The sequence below is a fragment of the Schistocerca serialis genome, chromosome 1, assembly GCF_023864345.2.
Source record: "Schistocerca serialis cubense isolate TAMUIC-IGC-003099 chromosome 1, iqSchSeri2.2, whole genome shotgun sequence".
NCBI classification, from domain to species: Eukaryota; Metazoa; Arthropoda; class Insecta; order Orthoptera; family Acrididae; genus Schistocerca; species Schistocerca serialis.
The window spans coordinates 1128175329-1128182002 of record NC_064638.1 but is presented as its reverse complement, the minus strand read 5'-3'; the positions used below and the strand labels follow the sequence as shown (position 1 = coordinate 1128182002).

Here is a 6674-nt window from a genome sequence, read left to right as displayed (position 1 = left end):
AGATGCAGGACGATGCGCCAGAGCCACACGCCAAACGCAATGGTCTTTCCTCTCGGTAGTGCTACTTAGCCGTCCGAAGCCCCGTCTTCTTGCGACTGAATATTGTCGTGACCACCGCTGCCAGCAATCATGTAGAGTGGCTACATTCTTGCCAAATCTTTCAGCAACATCGCAGAAGGAACGTCCAGCTTCTAGTAGCCCTGCTATACGGCGTTGTTCAAACGTAGTGAGGTGCTGATACTGGCATCTTTGTCATCTTAATGGCGTTCTTGACTATCATTAACTCATCTCGTCCGTACTAACGCTCACGACCATTACAGCTCGTATTTAAAGCAAACTTGCTTCGCATCTTCATAGTGGCTCTACTCGCGCCACTCTTATGGACTGATGAGAAATTCAAATAGACATCATCTTTCAGAAACACACTCACAAACTTTCGTTTACGAAGTTATAATTATATTAATATCTTCAGCTGCTAACGGGCGTTGATATATATCAACGGGGAGAGGTGAAAACGTGCGCCTCGACCGGGACTCGAGCCCGGGATCTCCTGCTTACGAGGCAGACGCTCTGTCCATCTGAGCCACCGAGGGCACAGAGGATAGCGCGACTGCAGGGACTATCTCGCTCACGCCTCCCGCGAGACCCACATTCTCACCTTGTATGTCCACACACTACATTCGTAGTGTCCCACACCAACACACTCATTACTCGTGGAAGACATTCTTACCAAGTCCCGTAAGAGTTCGGGGAATGTGTGTGCATACGCGCAGAAGAAGAAGGTCATGGGCGGTATCGCCAGAACTATATACTTATATGGATTTGGTGTCTGTTCTTTCGGACATGTCCGAAAGAACAGACACTATATCGATATAACTTTCGTTTATGTCGCACAACTCCTTGCTGGCGCTGCGATTATTTTTTTTCCGCAAATTCACTCATTAAAACCTCAAGGTACTTCCCTCTGACGTAGAATCACGAAATTTTGCAAGAACAGTTCCACTGTACAAGTAAAGGGAAAAATCAGAAAATTGTTAATATGTAATTATATCATACGAAAAAAAATTTTTTTTGTCATTTATTACTCGAATTTAAACTTGAAATTAAAATATTCTCGAAAGTCTTGGAATTCCTTGGACCGATATCTTGCCAATATCAGTATCAATAAAGGGCAAAAATCATCGGTATCCTCTTTTCCCGGACTTGGTAAACTGTCTTTATACATAATGAAGTTTGTATGGAACCTTCAGTCCGCGAGTCTTCTCGCACGTGACCAGTTTTTTCTATTTATTTTTTCGCTTTATTTTTTCTCTTTATTAAGCGTTAAAAAGCTATAAAAACAGAGAGTATCTTTCCTTTAAGAAGTTATGATGCGCTCAAACTTCCGGAGGTCTTATTAGTCTAAAATAAGACAGTGCGGATTTGTTGAAAATTCGATAATTTACTGAAGGTAAAATCGCGAGCTTGTGAATTTCATAGAGTATAACTAACCAGCTGTAAGTTCCACAGGCATTCTGAAGTTTCTCTTGCTCGTAATCACCCCCCCCCCCCTCCCCCACGCCCTCCCTCTTGCGCTCTCCTTCCATAAACAGACGAGCGCGTGTCCGATAAGTTGATGTGGATAAACTGGTCTTCTTTCGCTGATGAACAGTCTCGAAAGAGGTCAGGGGGAAACTGGGTCACACTAAGTAGAGTCTGCATGTGTTGTGTTGTGGCCTCTGCAGTCATTTCCTGGGTTTCGACACCCAGCGCGGATTCCGCCTGCGGACACGCAATGGCGACATTCCGGCACGGCCTGTAATAAGGCCTAGCCTCACTATGGAACTCATTAGCGGAGAATCGCTGCCCCAGATAATGAGGTCTCCTGTCTGCGAGCCTTCTCTCCTACTGGTGTTCCCACTCCGTACCTACACTCTGATCTGAGGGCAGCATTTTCTGAAATGGGGAAGTTTCTGCTCTGTCATAAGACCAGAGGTCATCTAACAAGACAGAAATTAGCAACCATACAAGAATAATACAACGTGGACTGTCTAGCCGCAACTGTTACGCACTTGCCGTTGCAAAATAGACAATGGCGATGCGTTCTGCAGTGCCGGCCGCTGTGGCCCAGCGGGTGTAGGCACTTCAGTCCGGAACCAAGCTGCTGATGGGGTCGCGGGTTCGAATCCTGCCTCGGGCATGGATGTGTGTGATGTCCTTAGGTTAGTTAGGTTTAAGTAGTTCTAAGTTATAGGGGACTGATGACCTCAGCAGTTAAGTCCCATAGTGCTTGGAGCCATTTGAATTTTTGTTCTACAGTATAACGTCTTGTGGGTGGGTTTTGAGGTGTCGCCAGAGGGACGGTAAGCTGGTACGGGAAACAGCTCTGAAACAGTTTACGAGGGTCACTCCAAAAGAAATGCACACCATTTTTTTTAAATCCATCTTTTATTCTACATGTTTGAAAGTTTTACAGTGTGTAGATACATCCTTTAGGAACAATATTTTCATTTCTCCACATAATTTCCATCCATCTCAACTGCCTTACGCCATCTTGGAACCAGCGCCTGTAAACCTGCACGGTAAAATTCTGGACCAGCCTGTTGGAGCCACTGTTTGGCAGCGCGCAGAAGGGAGTCATCATCTTCAAACCTTGTCCCACGAAGAGAGTCTTTCAGTTTCCCAAAGAGATGATAGTCACATGGAGCCAGGTCAGGACTGTAAGGCAGGTGTTTCAGTGTTGTCCATCCGAGTTTTGTGATCGCTTCCATGGTTGTTTGACTGACATGTGGCCGTGCATTGTCGTACAACAGCAAAACATCCTGCTTTTGCCGATGTGGTCGAACACGACTCAGTCGAGCATGAAGTTTCTTCAGTGTTGTCTCATATACATCAGAATTTATGATGGTTCCACTTGGCATGACGTCCACAAGCAAGAGTCCTTCAGAATCGAAAAACACCGTAGCCATAACCTTTCCAGCAGAAGGTGTGGTTATAATTTTTTTTTTTTTTCCCTTGGGTGAATTTGCGTGATGCCACTCCATTGATTGCCTCTTCGTCTCTGGTAAAAATGATGGAGCCATGTTTCATCACCTGTCACAGTTCTTCCAAAAAATTCATCTCCACCATTCCCATACTGTTCCAAAAATTCGCTGCATACCGTTCTTCTTGTTTCTTTGTGAGCCACTGCCAACACCCTGGGAACCCACCTGGCACAAACCTTTTTGAACGCCAACACTTTCAGTATTCTGTAAACACTTCCTTCCCCTACCCCAACGTAGCGTGACAATTCGTTCACTGTGATGCGTCTGTCAGCAGTCACCAGTATGTTAACTCTTTGCACAATGTCTGGAGTGTGTGCAGTACGAGGCCTACCGCCGCGAGGACAATCCTCAATATTGCCATGCCCGCTTTCATCACGTAACCTGCTTGCCCACCGACTAACTGTACTGCGATCGACAGCAGCATCAGCATACACCTTTTTCAACCTCTTGTGGATGTTTCCCACTGTCTCGTTTTCACAGCACAGGAATTCTATGACAGTACGTTGCTTCTGACGAACGTCAAGTGTAGCAGCCATCTTGAAGACATGCTGTGACGGCGCCACTCACGGGAACAGGTTGAACTAAATTTGAAAAGCAGCGGGAAGAAAGTATCTACACACTGTAAAACTTTCACACATGCAGAATGAAAACTGTATTTTTACAAAAATAGTGTGCATTTCTTTTGGAGTGACCCTCATAATTAATAGCAACGGATGCCTTCCAAAATGATAACATAATTTGAAAAAAAACTTATATTTATTGGTAAGTTCACAAGATAATTAATTATTTGTGTACAGCAGAAGATGCTCGTCAACTAAAAACACAATCTGTCCTGTATCCTAAAGGAAACACCATCTACTATTCTACGAGGTTTTCTTAATGCACTGATTAATATATAAACCATCAGCGTCGACTGCCAAAAATGGATAAACGTGTGTGTATTGTATAGGGCACGCAGTAATTGTTCGTAGTGAACATGGCCGACTTGTGTTAGCTGTGCTGATAATTAAACTGTCTGAATTCCAAAAAGTACTTAATCTGTGGAAAAAACCTACTAGTAGTGCGCTTACGCTGCGCTCTGGGAATAACTGGAAAGAAGAGAATCAAAGCGTTTGAGATGTGACCCCGTATAAGGGCGTTGAAAATTATATGATCTGATAAGAAATGTGGAGATTTCCGCAGAAACGTCGAGGAGAGGAACGTGTGGAAAGGAGAACAGTCAGGATGGTAGGACTCTGTTAAGGCATCAAACAATAACTTGCGTAGTACTTCAGCGAGTTGTAGAGGGTAAAAACTGTAGGAAAAGACAGAGACTGGAATATATCCAATGAAGACTAATGGCCGGCCGGAGTGGCCGTGCGGTTGCAGGCGCTGCAGTCTGGAGCCGTACGACCGCTACGGTCGCAGGTTCGAATCCTGCCTCGGGCATGGATGTGTGTGATGTCCTTAGGTTAGTTAGGTTTAATTAGTTCTAAGTTCTAGGCGCCTGATGACCTCAGAAGTTAAGTTGCATGGAGCTATTTGAAGACTAATGATGATGGGTGCAAGTGCTACCCTGAAAAGAAGAGGTTTGCAGGAGAGAGGCGTCAAACCAATCATGAGACCAATGACCTCATCCAGAAAAGTTGTTTCTCTTCTGTCTGGTTTTATGCCACTGGACACGAATTCCTGTCCTGCCCTAAAAGCTCTTCAGCTCAGGGTGGCACAAGCACACTACATCCTCAATTATTTGTTGGATGTATTCAAAACTCCATCTTCCCCTACTGCAGGGGTGGTCAAGATTTCAGGTCGTAGGCCATGCTAAGGCCTGAGTGCCATGGCGCTCAGTCCCACTGCACATTTCCCCCACCCCCACTCCTGAGCGCGAGGAAGGGGAAGAGGGGAAAACAGCGAACACGCCGCATTTAAATGGCAGTAAAATCTTACGACATACCACTTGGTTTTATGCTTCACATTTGTCCATAACATAAGCCACAAACAAAAGAAGTTTTCAGCATTAATTAATTATTTTTGGTGTGCTAAGGACATAACTTTCATCTGATATAAACTGTTGGCATACGAACAGACACAGAGAACTGCATAGAGTTTCGCACTCAAGTTGCCACGTAATCGTGACTTATTTAGTTTCATAATCGCAAAAAGGTCTTTCACGCAAATATGTCGATCGAAATAATGTAGCAGTTTTGCAAAACCATTATGAAGGCTTGGAAAATCTACCAGAGAAAAGCTATGGGTGGCCCGTGTGGCTGAGCGGCTCTAGACGCTTCAGTCTGGAACCGCGCGACTGCTACGGTCGCAGGTTCGAATCCTGCCTCGGGCCTGGATGTGTGTGATGTCCTTAGGTTAGTTAGGTTTAAGTAGTTCTAAGTTCTAGGGGACTGATGACCTCACATGTTAAGTCCCATAGTGCTCAGAGCCATTTGAACCATGTGAGAAAAGCTATTTAGACGTCATAGACAGTTTTAACTTGAAAAGATTTGTAATTTAAGGTGGAACTACCTCTCAGATCAATCGGTTACAGCTGCACGTGCACTGGGGCTCTTTCAACTGAAATGGCAAACGGTCGCGAAAACAGCTCGAAAACAGATGTAAGATTGAAAGTGTCCTCAAAAACCTTTATAGAACTATCGTTATAATTCTTGCAAGGCCATAATGAATTCTTCAAACCTCGCTCTTTCTTTTACGCCAGTAGGCGTAGGAAACTGGATTGTCTTTGCCAGATTTTCTATTGAAATGCATCTTTATCAAATCAGAAAGGTTTTACCCTGCAGCGTCTTACTGCGGGAAATGTGCAATCAAGTTCACTTCAAATGCGAAGTGTGCAATCCATTCCGAACGTTGTAATTTGCGTTCCTGCACTCCTTTTTCCTTCATAAATTCAACAATAGCGAGTTTTAATCGAAAAATCGTTCCAGGTATGCCCCCTGACTTAACAGATGTACTTAGCAGTAATATATGAATTCTCCATACTCTTCGTTCGTTTCCACTTAAAACTGTTGCAACAGAAAATGGAATAATGGATGCGAGTTATTTTATTATTTTTACCATCAATTTCTTCTAGCGCTCCATGGCGGCAAATCTAGTACGAAGCGCTCCTTAAGGTACAGAACAATGACTCTCTTCTGTCGATCGTTGTAATTTTTTGCTGTTACATTGTTATCTAAACGTTTAAATTCTTTCTGCATGATACTAGAGTGTCGTTCCATAGCAAATAAGCAGCACCTGTCACTTACGCAAATCGAGAAGTCGCTTCCCTCTCTTCTGTCATTCCCATTCATTCTAAAGGATTATTCTCATCGATCGCTAGAGTGCCTCTTTTTGTGCAAACAGCCACTGGACCTGTGACAGTCTTTCACATCACGAACACACAGCGAAGGGTAAGCAGTGCTGACACCTCGATTCTGCCGAAATCAAGGAGTTGTGCCGACGACAAAATGCCGCACCGCAATGTTAACCGAAATGTCGCGCTGTTCCGAATACTTCCGAGTAGGACCGAGCAAATCCGAGTGGCAGGCCGGAGCTTGGCCCGCCTACGGCCTGCAGAAGTTTCAGGCGTGAAGTACGGCACGCCGTGGCTTGCCTGCCCTACAGCTTTTATCCTCTACTGTGGACGTTATTCCCTGATGGCTCTACATATGTACAGTAATTCTG

General features: G+C 44.6%; 1 non-coding gene across 1 annotated transcript; it reads right to left on the bottom strand.

Moving 5' to 3' along the window:
• Positions 1 to 519: 519 nt before the first annotated feature.
• On the bottom strand, positions 520 to 594 carry Trnat-cgu (transfer RNA threonine (anticodon CGU)). Its single transcript has one exon. It is a non-coding gene; the product is annotated as a tRNA-Thr (tRNA).
• Between the last annotated feature and the right edge of the window lie 6080 nt (positions 595 to 6674).